We start from the raw sequence: 13,330 nt of genomic DNA on the forward strand, positions 1-13,330 counted from the left end.
GGCTGTAAACAGCAACCCAGATTTGATTAGTCATCCCCTCCAAATCTTCACTTTCATCCGGGGCCCAGCGCCACGACCACTCCGGGTATCTGGATGCGCGCGGGTCCCTAAGCCCAGGGCTTGTTCGCCACTCACACAAGCCACAGGTGAAATCAGCAGCTTTGGGTCACAAGACTTCCTGCAAACAAAGTTTTCTTTTAAGTTTTATTTTTGCCTCAAGTGGACATTTTACAAGGAAATAAAATGGCTCATCGTACTGTGACTCTTTAGAATGTTTGGGGCCCGTTTGGGAACTTCTTTTAACATCAATTGTCAGAATTTTACCTCGTTTTCTTTCGCTTGCAGTTTGTTCCCTGATCTTTAATATTATATGCTCATGAGAAGTTATGACACAGTGGAATAAGTGCTTTTAGAAGGAATATGCCGGTGTTCACGGAACAAATTGGGAGGCGCTTAGGCAGGGTTTATGGGGAGGTGACATGTAACCTGAGGCCTAAGGACCATGAAGGATAACCTTGAAGGATTGAGAACAGGGGCGTGCCATAATGTGATGCACTTGTACAGAATCACTGTCGCTGCTGCTGGCCAGCTAGAGTAGAGGCAGGGAGGCCACCAAGTGGCTGCTCTGTTGTCCCAGGTGAGAGATGGGAGTGGCTGAGATCAGGGTGCTGGCAGAGGACCTTCTGAGAAAAGGTAGGGTTCTAAGTCAATAGTGAAGGCACAGCTGCAGGACTGGCTGAGGGATATAGGCAGTGAGAAGATGCTCATGGACAACTCCATGGTCATCCACATGTGGCGTAAGCGACTGGCTAGATCAGCGATTTCCAACCTGTGTGCCTCAAGAATTTTTAAAACATGCAATGCCTGACTATTTAGTCAGGGATATTGACCTCTTTTCCCTTAGATTGTCAAATTAAAAATTGACAGTATGCCCTAGCTGGTTTGACTCCTTGGTTAGAGCGTCGGCCCTCGGACTGAAGGGTCTGGGGTTCAGTTCCGGTCAAGGGCACGTACCTCGGTTGCAGGCTCGATCCCCGGCCCGGTCGGGGCACGTGAGGGAGGCAAACAATCGATATGTCTCTCACACATGGATGTTTCTCTCTCTCTCTCTCTCTCCCCCTTCCACTCTCTCTGAAAAGCAATGGAAAAAGTATCCTTGGATGAGTATTTTTTTAAAAAGACAACAGCCATCCAGTGTGAATGAATCAAAATTATACCTATTTTTTTTATCAGCTTGGCAAAAAATGTGATATATTTTTGGTGTGCCACAGAATTTTAGTAATTAGTTTATGAGTGTGCTATGAGATGAAAAAGGTTGAAAATCGCTGGGCTAGATAATAATGACATCTACCAGATAGGAACACCAAGGGGAAGCCAGAAAAGGAGGACAGAGGCTAGGAATGTGTGTATCCTTGACCCACAATAAAAGAGTGTTTCCAGTGAGAAGGGGGAATTATCATTCAAATGCTATCAGTGCATCAGGTGAGAGAAGTGTTTTTTGGACTGCTGGGGACCTTGCAAGCACAGTCTCCTAGTGAGGGGACAGGAGACAAAAATGGCAGTGGACGGAAGCCTGAAAGGAAGGGAAGGAAGAGAAGGCAGCAAGCAAAGTCAGCTCTTCCAGAAGGGCGACTGAAGGGGGTTATGGGGTTATAAAATCAGTCAGTTGTTGTTATGTTTGTTTTCTGGCTTTTAAAATATTTTTAAGATGGAGAAGTCTTAGGCATGTTTAAATATTGGTAGAAAGAAGTGAAGGGAGGGTTGAAGACATAGGTTGTGGGAGAAGGTGGGATGGACTCTTGGAGGCAGTAGTAGTAACCTTAGGAAGGGTACACTTTTCCCACTGCACCAGGAACAAGGCGGAGATGGAGTCCAGAAGCAGGGAGCTCTGAATGACTGTTACGGAAGGTCTGGAAGTCCTTTCCTGATGGGCTCTGTTTCCTCTGCGAAGGAGGTGGTGAGGTCTCTTAGACCTGCCAAAATTAGAGCTGCTTCCCCCTGCAGGTCTGGATCTGACATATTGTCCCTTCATCACAAAGAAACTAAATTTCAGAGATGAAGAGAACCAGAGATGGGCCAACAAGAGTTTGCTTGGCTTTTGTTCCTGATCCATAATAATGCTAAACTTTATTCAATTCTTTTCTCCAGTTTTCTATCTGCAGGTGGCGCTCATCATTCAGTCCAAACCACCCTGGTCCACAGCAGAGGGAGTGGGGAGAAGTCAGAGGGGCATGTCATAGCTCTCAGCTACACAGCAGTGACTATTAGCCCACAAGGCTCCCCACCCCAAACCACAACTAAAATCAGCATGCTCTTCTCCCCAGAGTTTGGGGGCCCAGAACTGGGCAAACAGTTTATCTTTTTCCTCACATCATCATTTTTCAAGAAATAAAATTAGAGTGAAACTGAAACCTATTATTTACAGGGTGGGGCAAAAGTAGGTTTATAGTTGTGAGTACATGAAACACGGGGTTTATTCTTGTATCATTTATTAACTACTGTATTATTTTCCACAAGAACAACTGTAAACCTACTTTTGCCCCACCCTGTATAGCAGAAGTTTTAGTCAGCCATTTCTGTTTTTCTTTCAAGAATTTTTTTCATGATCAGCAATGTGCCTCGCCATTGCTGCTTATCATCCCTGCGTGGACTGGGGAAAAACTTTTCGAGGATTGGGAGGGCAGGTCTTGAAAGACAAGGAAAGAAAGTTCTATAAGAAGCAAATTGTTGACTGTCATCAGCCCCCGAAGTACTTTGTCTTCTCTCCTAAGTTGTTTTGAGCCTATTCACTGTTGGACTCGTACCCTCCCCCCTCCCACAGTGTGCTTATCCTGGGTCAATTCTCGGTCTCCAATGGGTGTGTACCTCCAGAAACTCCTTTCCTTCCAAGGAAGCAAGTGTCCTCTCCAGACCTGGGGATCATGGCCCTCCAACATAGGAGTGGCCATGTTCACGTGGCTGTTCTAGGCTCTCCTTTCACCTCATAGCAACAACTGATCTTAATATAAAAACCCACAGCTGCATTTCTGAGATGAGCTTCCCTTTCTCCTACTCATCTAAATTTCCTCTTTCGACTTCTCTACAACCTTCTATGCAAACTTCTAGCATCAGGCTCCTTTCAACTTCTCAACAAAGTTCTCTACAAACCCCACCCATTTCTCCCATTGAAGTGTGTATCGGGGAAAGGGTGGCTTCCCCTTCTGTTCTGAACCAGCAAGTTGTGAGCACCTCATGTCCACTTCTCTGTCTCACTTTCTCCCTGAAACTCCTGGCCTAGTCTCCCCAAACAGGATGTGACCAGAAGTTGGGCATGCCACCCTCTCTGTTACCGCTCCAAGTTCAGTCCTCAGAGGGAGTCACTTGATGGACCCACCCACTTCCTGGCTTTGTTTCCTGTGCTCATGTGCCTTTCAGAAAATTCATCTTCTTCAAACCTCCACAGAGAAAGTCTCTAATACCTTTCAGTCTGCCAGTACAGTAATTCCTAATGTACATTTTCCCAAACAGGAGTCATTTAGATTCACTAATACTACCATTAGGTGGGAAGTGGAGGGAGGCTTCTGCAGAAGAGTCCAGAATAGATTGGATCTTTCCAAGTTTGTGTGAATAAAAGGTAAAGCAGAGTAAAGATCCTTCCTGGTAATCCAGTGGGTAACCACTGAATCAGACAACACATGCATCTATCTCCAGACAAGCATTAACTCTCAGAAAGAGTACGATCTAGGTCATATTTAAAAAGAAAAACACAGTATTTTACTTTTACACCATGCCATACGTGATCATCAGTGATGTGCTATTAAATATTGAACAACCAGTTGTCTGGGGGGGAAAGTTTGCATATATGTCTTTGTTCATTATGAATTTTATGGATATAAAGTTTATAGCACATAATTTACAAATAATAAAAAATATACAACACCTTTTATTGTAAATTTCAAATAGCCAGTAGATTCTCACATAACTTTTCAAAGATTTTTGCTCATCTCATATTTGTACCTGCAATGAATGAGTATAGTTCTGACATAAAAGTTAGTTGATACTTTTGTTTACATTAACAAAGGAGATGAAAATGAGACAATGAAGACAGATGTAAAAACTTCTCTTATTTGTCAGTGACATGAGCTCCTGCTTTGCTGAATTGGATAATAGTTTTTAAATACTGCAAGAATATTTTCTCAGTTGTTTGTGCTCTTTACTATGTAATGGCTACAGACATGACACGCTTTTAAATTGAATTTGCCTTATTAACATATTCTCTATCACTTTCTTAAGTTCAGACAATCAACAAAATAATAAACAAATCCCTGATTTGTAGTGTTTGCCAATTCCATGGTGTAAATATTCCCATCATGGCTAATTTTAAGTTCCCAATGTGATATCACTGAATGCAGAGTTGGGAAGAGATGACCAGTGGCACACCCTTACATAATACTTCTACCTTACAGATAAAATAGACATCAATAACTCAAGAGTACAGATAATAGTAAAATGTAGTAAGTAATTAGGAAGTGATGAATTTTCAGTATTTATTATTTTTTAAGAGAGGATCTATTTTATTATAATTTTATACAATATAATTCTAAGTAACTGTAGTTAATAACTGACTCACAAAATTTCTGAAAATATAAAAATCAGCTCTGGTGAGCTAATGGGAGCCAGCTCCAGCACAAAACTCTACCCTTCTCCCAAGAGAGGTAGTATTACCAGATAGAGCAGTCAGTACACCCCACCTCCAGCTGCTACATCCACCTTAGTGCAATTGTACTAATTCTTCTAGTCAAATAGATTTTAAAACCGATTGCTTCCCTTCATTCCTACAGCTAATTAGTCATCAAGACAAACGTTCATTAATCTATTTGTGACTTTTGAGAAATCTATCCTGGAAGAAATAAATAAATCATAAAACAAAGATGAATGCAGTAAAAAAATTTAAAGAGTAATAAAGAGTCAAACTTATAAGAAAGTTAATATGAACTCCAATTTACTATGAGGAAACTGAGGCATAAAAAAAGGTTACCTATCTTGCCCCAAGTTTACACAGCTAGTGACTAGCCAGGCTGAGATACAAACAGGCAGTCTTGCTCTAGAGCTCAACAGTATGCTATACTTACATAGTGGTGCTCGGCTCAGATCCCTTCTATAGTGTAATAACAGCTGCTGGAGCTGTTGACAGCTCACCACAGTTTCCTCATGGCAGAGAATAGTTTCTGTCTCCTACATTTGAGTCAAGTTCCACCCACAGACCAAGTTAACCATATCTTATTTATGTGGTCCAAATAAAAAAGCTGTGGCAGCGAGCGTATAGGGTCTCATATGTGGTGCGTGACTTGTTAATTTCCCTCTGTAGAGTAGTCCCTCGTTATTTTCAGGGTGTACATTCCAAGACCCCTAAAACTGCAGATAGTAAAGAACCCTATATATACTATGTTTTTCCTATATGTACATACCTATGATAAAGCTTAATTTACAAATTAGGCACACTAAGAGATTAACAACAGCTAATAATAAAATAGAACAATTATTGTAATATACTGTAATAAAAGTTATGTGAATGTGGTCTCTTTCAACATTTATTATTGTACTGTACCCACTATTCTTCTTGTGATGATATGAGTTGATGAAATGCCTGGGTGATGAGATGAAGTGAGGTGAATGACATAGGCATTTTAATGCAGCATTAGGCTACTATTGATCTTTTCATAATACATAAGAAGGAGGATCATCTGCCTCTGGTGATCCTAGATCACTGAGCCATGACAAGGTTGGTAGTCGGGTGTCAGGAGCAAATGATGATGGTTGGGGAACTTTAATACTTGCGAACTGTGGTTGACCACGGGTAACTGAAATTTACTGTGGAAAGTGAAACTGGGTAAGAGGGGACTATTGTAATCTCACCACTTTTTCCTTCTCTTCTTTTGCTTTTGCTTAATTTAAGGCTCATAATTTTTGTATCATCCAAGTGAATTGTTTCTTTTTGTCATTAGTGAATATCACCCTTTCTCCTTTATTCATTCTCGTCTTAAAGTCCATTTTGTCTTGTATTAATGTTGCTATGACCACTTTAATTTGGTTAGTCCTTGCTAAATGTGACAGACACTTTGAGTAGGATGGTTACTTACTAAAGACAGTTTCTCCTTCCTTGTTAGGGGAACTTCAATTCTGTTTAGATACTGAGCAGCAAAGTGCTAAGGTAAAGTAGACAGATACCCTTTCAGACCCACACTTGACTAAATGGTTGGGCTAAGCCAGTTTTAGTCATCTCATTCCCCTCTAGTAGGATTGGTTTAGGGATGTCCACGGGACACAGTTACTTTCTTCCTCCATAAACAGAGACAATTAGGGAGAAATCCTTTTTCTATCCTGTTTTTGGGATGTTGTCATAGGGTACAAGAAAAATGGCTTTTAACAATGCAACATCCACACATGTTTTTATTAAAGCCTGTGTCCTTACTAATTTTACTTCAAAAATATTTTTCAAGCCTAATGAGCGGTGAAAGATGTGGTCAAATCCAAACATCAGAAACTAAAATATATTCATTCATAGACTTGAGTTGACGAAAGCTTTGTCCAGAATTTGTCCACATAGCCAGAAATTTCAGAATTCAGGTGTTCATAAAATCATCCCTAAAGCTCCAGGGAAGCGGTATGATCTTCTTGAGTCTCCTTTTCTCATGGCTCAGTCAGTTTCACTTAAAACTCATCTCCCTGGTTGGAATCCTGAGGTTTGTTCTCTAAAGTAGCACTTTGAAACAAAATGGAGATCCATAGTCAATCAAAGTTTTAATCTCTTTTGAAGTATTTAGCAACTTCTGGTGATCACAGTGATGCACCGCACAGAGTTCCCTTTAAGGAAGGGAACTCTTCCTTAAGGTCTGCTTTCTTTAGGTCTGCTTTGATCCCTGGAGAAACTAGTGCATAACAAAAGTGGCTGTGACATTTAAAAGCTCAATCCGTGTATGTTCACAGCCCAGCCAGAGCACCTTCTGAAGAAATGAGCAGTGTCCTTCCTCCTGCAGTTTAAACTCAGGATACTTGGATGTTATATCTATCACCATTCAGGAAGCACAATCTTCAGTAAATTATTCTACATACAGTAAGGTGAATATCTCACAGCTCTTACATCCTAGAAGTCTTTGATCTGTGTAAGAGGTTTGGTAAGTTTTTTCTATTTCTGTAAATCAGTCATTTGCCCAAATTAAAATAAATAAAATCTCCCTCCTACATAACAACCTCTTCCCTAAATCCCATAATCTGTCAGTGAAATAAAGGCTTGGACATAAAGAAATTTCAGTATAAATTACTCTCTTTTTATATCAGGCAATGTGCCTAACTTCTCAAAATTCTTGACCCAGTGGGAATTGAGTACATTATTCTGCCTAACTTCTACTTCTTAACAGCCCTCCCCCAAATTTAGTGGCATAGGACAACAACAATCACTCATCACTATATTATCTCTCATGATTTGAGGAGTTCACTGGGCTCACCTAGGCAATCTCCCTCAAGGTCTCTCGTGTTTGTGGTCTGACTGTGGCTGAGGCAGGAGTCATCTTGAGGGCTCCTTTACCACATGTGCCTGGTGCTTATGCTGGGACAACTCAAGCAGCTGCGGGGACCGGGGGGGGGGGGGGGGGGGGGGGGGGGGTGTAACTGGAACACCTGGGGCTCCTCCGGCATCTCTATCAATATGTGGGCTCCCCACATGGTCTTCCAGCATGACAGCCTCAGGGTAGCTGGCCTTGTATCATTGCAGCTCAGAGAGAGAGAAAGAGAAAGAGACAGAGAGCAAAACTGCATCATTTTTTGTTGCAGTTATCAGAGTTATCAGTGACACTTTGGTATTTTATGCATTAGCGGCGAGTCACTAAGGCCAGCCTCCATACAAGGAGTGGAGAATTAGACTCCATTTCTTCATGAGAGACGTGTTTAAGAATTTGTAAACAGATTTTAAAACCACCACATGCACCAAGCCTTTTCCTTTTGAGCTGAAAGGCAGTTGAGCTTTCTTTGTTTCTTTCTTGGCGGGTGTTGCATCCTGGTCAAGTGATCTGTGTTTCTGGATGTATTCCAGAAAACAATAGCTAATTACAAAAGCCAAAATGTGTTGAGGGCTTATTATATGCTAGTCTTTACTCCAAGTCCCCAAGTTCACTGTCCTGCATGAATTATTCCCCACTAATATCCACATAAAGTATCCCAGGTTCCCTTCCGATGCACTGCAAGAAGGTTCTGAGCCCTCTCCATCATATCCCTTTTCAGGGGACTACATCTTTCCAGAGAAAGTCCACATTAAAATCAGCATCTTGGCTCCTGTTTTCACCCTGCTTTTATGCTAGAGACACTACCCCCTTTTTTTCCTTCAAATCATCACTAACACATTCACTGAGGGTTTACTAATTACATCTCAGTGTAAGAATCAACTCCCAGGTCAATGTCACACATAAGTATTTATAGGAATTTATCAGCCATTTCCTACCCAAACCATTTCCTAATTCATTGTGAACATGGAGAGACCCTCCCCCACTCTCTAGATCAGAAGTTAAACTTGGTAATCACCAAACTGAAGCCTGCCCTGAGGCCTGCTTTTCAAATTTGATTAGATGCTCACATTTTAACAGTGTGAAAGTCCCAGCTTCTCTTGGAAAAAAATTGGTTGGTTTGCCAATACTTGGTTCGTTTACTTCCTCACATGTCCGCGGTCAAGTGGAGCCAGGACCAGCTGACTCCTGGCTTCTAGTCACTAAAATTTCCATTTGGCCCACTTCACTCATTTACTTTAAATTTCAGCCCCTCAAGGCATTTGGGTTTGCACCCCCTTGCCCCAAGATCCTTCCTCTATACCTTCCTCATGTCCCCTACCACAAAAACCCCAAATTCTCTTAATTATGCTGAAAAACTTAGCTTTTCCAGGTACCTTGTGCACATGCCTAGACCAGAAGTCAGCAGCAGCTTTTTTCTATAAAGAGCCAGATAATAAATATTTAAACCATTTATACAATCTCTGTTACAACTACTCAATTCTGCCTTCATAGACCAGAAACAACTGCTGGGGAAATATAAGTAAAAAACAAATCTTCTGCCAACCCAGAAAACCTCTCCACAAAGTAGAAGAGAAAGAAAATAGTTTTATTATTGATTAAGCATTAAACCTGAGTGTGATACTCATCACAGGCAATCCACTAAAGGGATTGCCAAGACAGAAAGAAATCTCGCCTTTTTATATAGCCAGGCAGATACAATCCATTACACACATGTTCTCAAGACAAATGATAACTAGTCCTCAAATAAGAGGACTTGACAACACCATTTGTCACACATAGTTCATCCTAAATTCACCTGGTAATTGGGGTGTCTATCTGTGTTAGCTAATTACTTTAATCAAAAGAAGTTTCTCATGTCTCTACGACAGGTACTAGTTACAACTTGGAGCCGGGTGGCGTGGAAGTTTCGCTCCTGCCCTCCCAGGGAAACTGGGAGGCGGGATGCCACCTTCCTTGATGATGACATTTCAGAGACGGCTCCCTGATCCTTGAGAAAACATTTCTGGGTTGTAAAACTGGCAAGAGGCTTTTTTAGCTTTCAAAAACATTCACATACACCTCAAAGAGTCAGAAAAAAAAGGAACAATTCATTGCAAGTTTTCTAAAGTGAAAATGAAGAGTGGAGATTTCTTCCCTTTTTAACACCTGAGAAAAAATTTTTAAATTTTTTATTTATATTCACCCTTATGCAGCCATAGAAGATATGTAAACAAATGAACATGACTGTGTTTCAATAAAACTCTATTAAGGACACAGAAACTTTAATTCAATTTAATTGTTACATCACGTGTTATTCTTTATTTATTTATTTTTTAAATTTATCTTTATTGTTGAGAGTATTACAGGTGTCCCATTTTCCCCCCCAATTGACCCCCGCCACTTCACTCCTACTCCCTCCCCAGGCCTTCACCCCATTATTGACTGTGTCCATGGGTTATGCATATAACTTCTTTGGTTAATCTCTTCCCACCCTCCACCACCTTTCCCTCTTTCCTCTAAAATATGATCGTCTGTTGCATGTGTCAATGTCTCTGGATCTATTTAGTTCGTCAGATTCTTTTGTTCATTAGCTGCTTCTTAAAGAAGACCCTGTAGTCTTAAAGAACTTAAAAAGTTCTTAAAGAACTTTTCCTGTAGTGCTGGTTTGGTGCTGATGAACTCCTTTAGCTTTTTCTTATCTGTGAAGCTTTTTATCTTACCTTCAATTCTAAATGATAGCTTCACTGGGTAGAGCTATCTTGGTTGTAGTTCCATGTTTTTCATCACTTTGAATATTTCTTGCCACTCCCTTCTGGCCTGCAAAGTTTCTGTTGAGAAATCAGCTGACAGTCGTATGGGTGCCCTCTTGTAGGTAACTAACTGCTTTTCTCTTGCTGCTTTTAAGATTCTCTCTTTATCTTTAACCTTTGGCATTTTAATTATGATGTGTCTTGCTGTGGGCCTCTTTGGGTTCCTCTTGTTTGGGACCCTCTGTGCTTCCTGGACTTGTAAGTCGATTTCTTTCCCCAGGTAGGGGAAGTTTTCTGTAATTATTTTTTCAAATAGGTTTTCAATTCCTTGGTCTCTTTCTTCCCCTTCTGGCACCCCAATAATACAAATGTTGGGCCGCTTGAAGTTGTCCCAGAGGCTCCTTAGACTATCTTCATATTTCTGGATTCTTTTTTCTTTTTGCTCTTCTGGTTGGGTGTTTTTTGTTTCCTCATGTCCCAAATTGCTGATTTGATTCTCAGTGTCCTCTACTCTACTGTTGATCCCCTGTAAATTATTCTTCATTTCAGTTTGTGTAGCCTTCATTTCAAATTGGTACTTTATTATGTTATCAATTTTCTCAGTTATTTCCCTAATAGTATGCTTAAACATCCTTGTAAACAAAATTCTGAACTCTGTATCTGTTAGCTTGCTTGGATCTATTTCATTTAGTTCCTCTTCTAGAGATTTTTTATGTTCTTTCCTTTGTGACATGTTTCTTTGCCTCCACATTTTGGCTGCTTCCAGGTGTTTGTTTCTATGTATTAGGTAGAGCTGCTATGTCTCCTGGAATTTGTAGAGTGGCTTTGTGTAGTAGGTGTCCTGTAGGGCCCAGTGGCTCAGCCTCCCCAGTCACCTGAGCTGGGCCTTCTAGGTGCTCCCCTGTGTGGGCTGTGTGCACTGTCATGTTGTAGTTGAGCCTTGGTTGCTGTTGGCGTCACTGGGAGGAATTGACGCCCTGGCCAATCAGCTGTGAGGACCAGCTGCAACTACAGCCAAAGAGCTGCTGTGCTGGAGACACCCCTATGGAGCAGGATTTACTTCAGTGGGGCTTTGGTGTTCACCAAGTGCGCCCCTTGAGTGTGTCACTCGTGGATGTGGTAGGGTTGTAATCCAGCTTGGTCAAGTCTGATCACCAGGTGCACTGTCTCTGGGGCCTCCCGGGAGGTGCAAAGTCAGCCTCTGCCTGTGCCTTGCCCAGGGCCACCCAGCAGGAGCTACACAGCCAACCATAGTTGGCTGCTACTTGTTCTGGGTTTGGCGTTGTCCAGGAGAGGCCAAGTTCTGAACCAATGCAGGCTGCCACTAGTGCCAGGCCTGGGGCCGCTTATCAAGCCGTATGGGACACGCCGCTGCTTGTTTGAGAGATTTTAGGAAAGTCCTAAGCATGAGGCTCGAGAGGCCACTTGCACAGAAAAGCCCCTGGAAATGGCCAGGATGAGCCTGCAGGTGGGGAGGGGCGGGGCCTCCGGGAATCACGGGGCGGGGCCAACGGTGCGAGTCAGGTGCTGGCAGTTCAAATATGGCGCCTGTGTGCCGGCTCTGCGCGGGGAGGACTCGCCAAAGGAGCAATGGCCTCTGCCAGCTCCTCTGCCTGGGAGAAAGCTGCCCCTCCACCTCTCGCCCAGATTTCAGGCAGGTTAGTTCCTCCCCAAGTGTCCCAGGTCCTTTCCATCTGCTGCCCGGCGCTGGGCTCAGAGGGAGCGCGTCTGAGTGAGTCCGTGCGCGGGCCCTTTGAGAGGAGCTGCTGGGGCTCCCGCAGCCTCCGCCACCCTCAGGGACAGTCCCCGCTGGTTTCACAGCCCGGAGTTGTGGGGACTTCTCTTCCCGGTCCTGGAGCCCTGGGCTGGGGGCCTGCTATGGGGCTGGGACCCCTCCCTCTTCCGGGAAACCTCCGCCACCGAGATTCCCCTCCCAGGTTTAAACCGTGGCCCGTGGCCGCGTCTCCATGATTCAGCCCCAACCCGCCCGCATCTCCGCCCCTCCTACCGGTCTCGATACTTCTTCAGTTCCCTGGTAGTAGGGCTTCTGTTCAACCAGATTTCAGGAGGCTCTGAGTGCTGGTGGTTTAGTTGTAATTTTGATGTGGTTGCGGGAGGCAGCGGGTGCAGCTGTTACCTACGCCGCCATCTTGTTTCTCCAATCGATCTGTTCTTGGGGGACCCTCGACAGACGACCACCAGAGTTTGTGTTTGAATTTTTGGAGCCTTTATTAGCTGGCCAGAGGCTACAGTTGCAGCGTCTCACCCATGTAAGGGCCGAACTGCAGCCCTGACCCTCAGTTCTTCTCTCACTTTATGCTCAGTAACCACAAAGGCATTGCAGTAAAGGGGTTTCCAATAATTTGTCAGGCTTTCACCTTTTGGTACAGGAAACAAGGGGGGACCTTTAGCAACACAAAAGGAACAATTTAAACACAATGTCTTACAATGAGTAACGGGGTTATTGTTGGCAGGAGTGTGACTGGTTGGTTTGTTCTTTCTATGGGAACTTGGAGGGGGGGTAATTATTGGCCTAGCTTGTCGGGCCTTGTCCTGTACAGTAGGGATCTTGTTCTACCTTTACTGTTAGTTCCTTAGGTATATTCTTCTGGCCATGGTGGCCAGAACAGATCTATTCTTTATTTTTTTACTTCTTCCCCCAACCATTTAACAATGTGAAAACCATTCTCAGCATGTGGGAAATAGGCTGGATTTGATCTGCAGGCCATAGTTTTACTGACTCCTGACCTAGACTATGGCAGGGGTGGGGATTCCATATAAGGTGCTTTCCTAAAAACAATGCACCATAGGTTTTGCCACTGCCTTGGAAGCCAGTAGTCAGCTATAGTCAGTTTTAATTAGTATTTCTACCAGATTATTCACATTTAGTCCCTGTATTAATTTCCTAGGGCTGCTGTAACAAAGTACCACAATCTGGGTAGCTTAAAACAACAGAAATGTATTCTCTCAAAGTTCTAGAAGCCAGAAGTCAAATCAAGGAGTCAGCAGGGTTGGTTCCCCCTGGTTCCCCCCGGCCTCTGAGGGAGAAACCTTCCCCTGTCT

Source organism: Miniopterus schreibersii, assembly GCF_964146895.1.
Source record: "Miniopterus schreibersii genome assembly, chromosome: 5".
Lineage (NCBI taxonomy): Eukaryota > Metazoa > Chordata > Mammalia > Chiroptera > Miniopteridae > Miniopterus > Miniopterus schreibersii.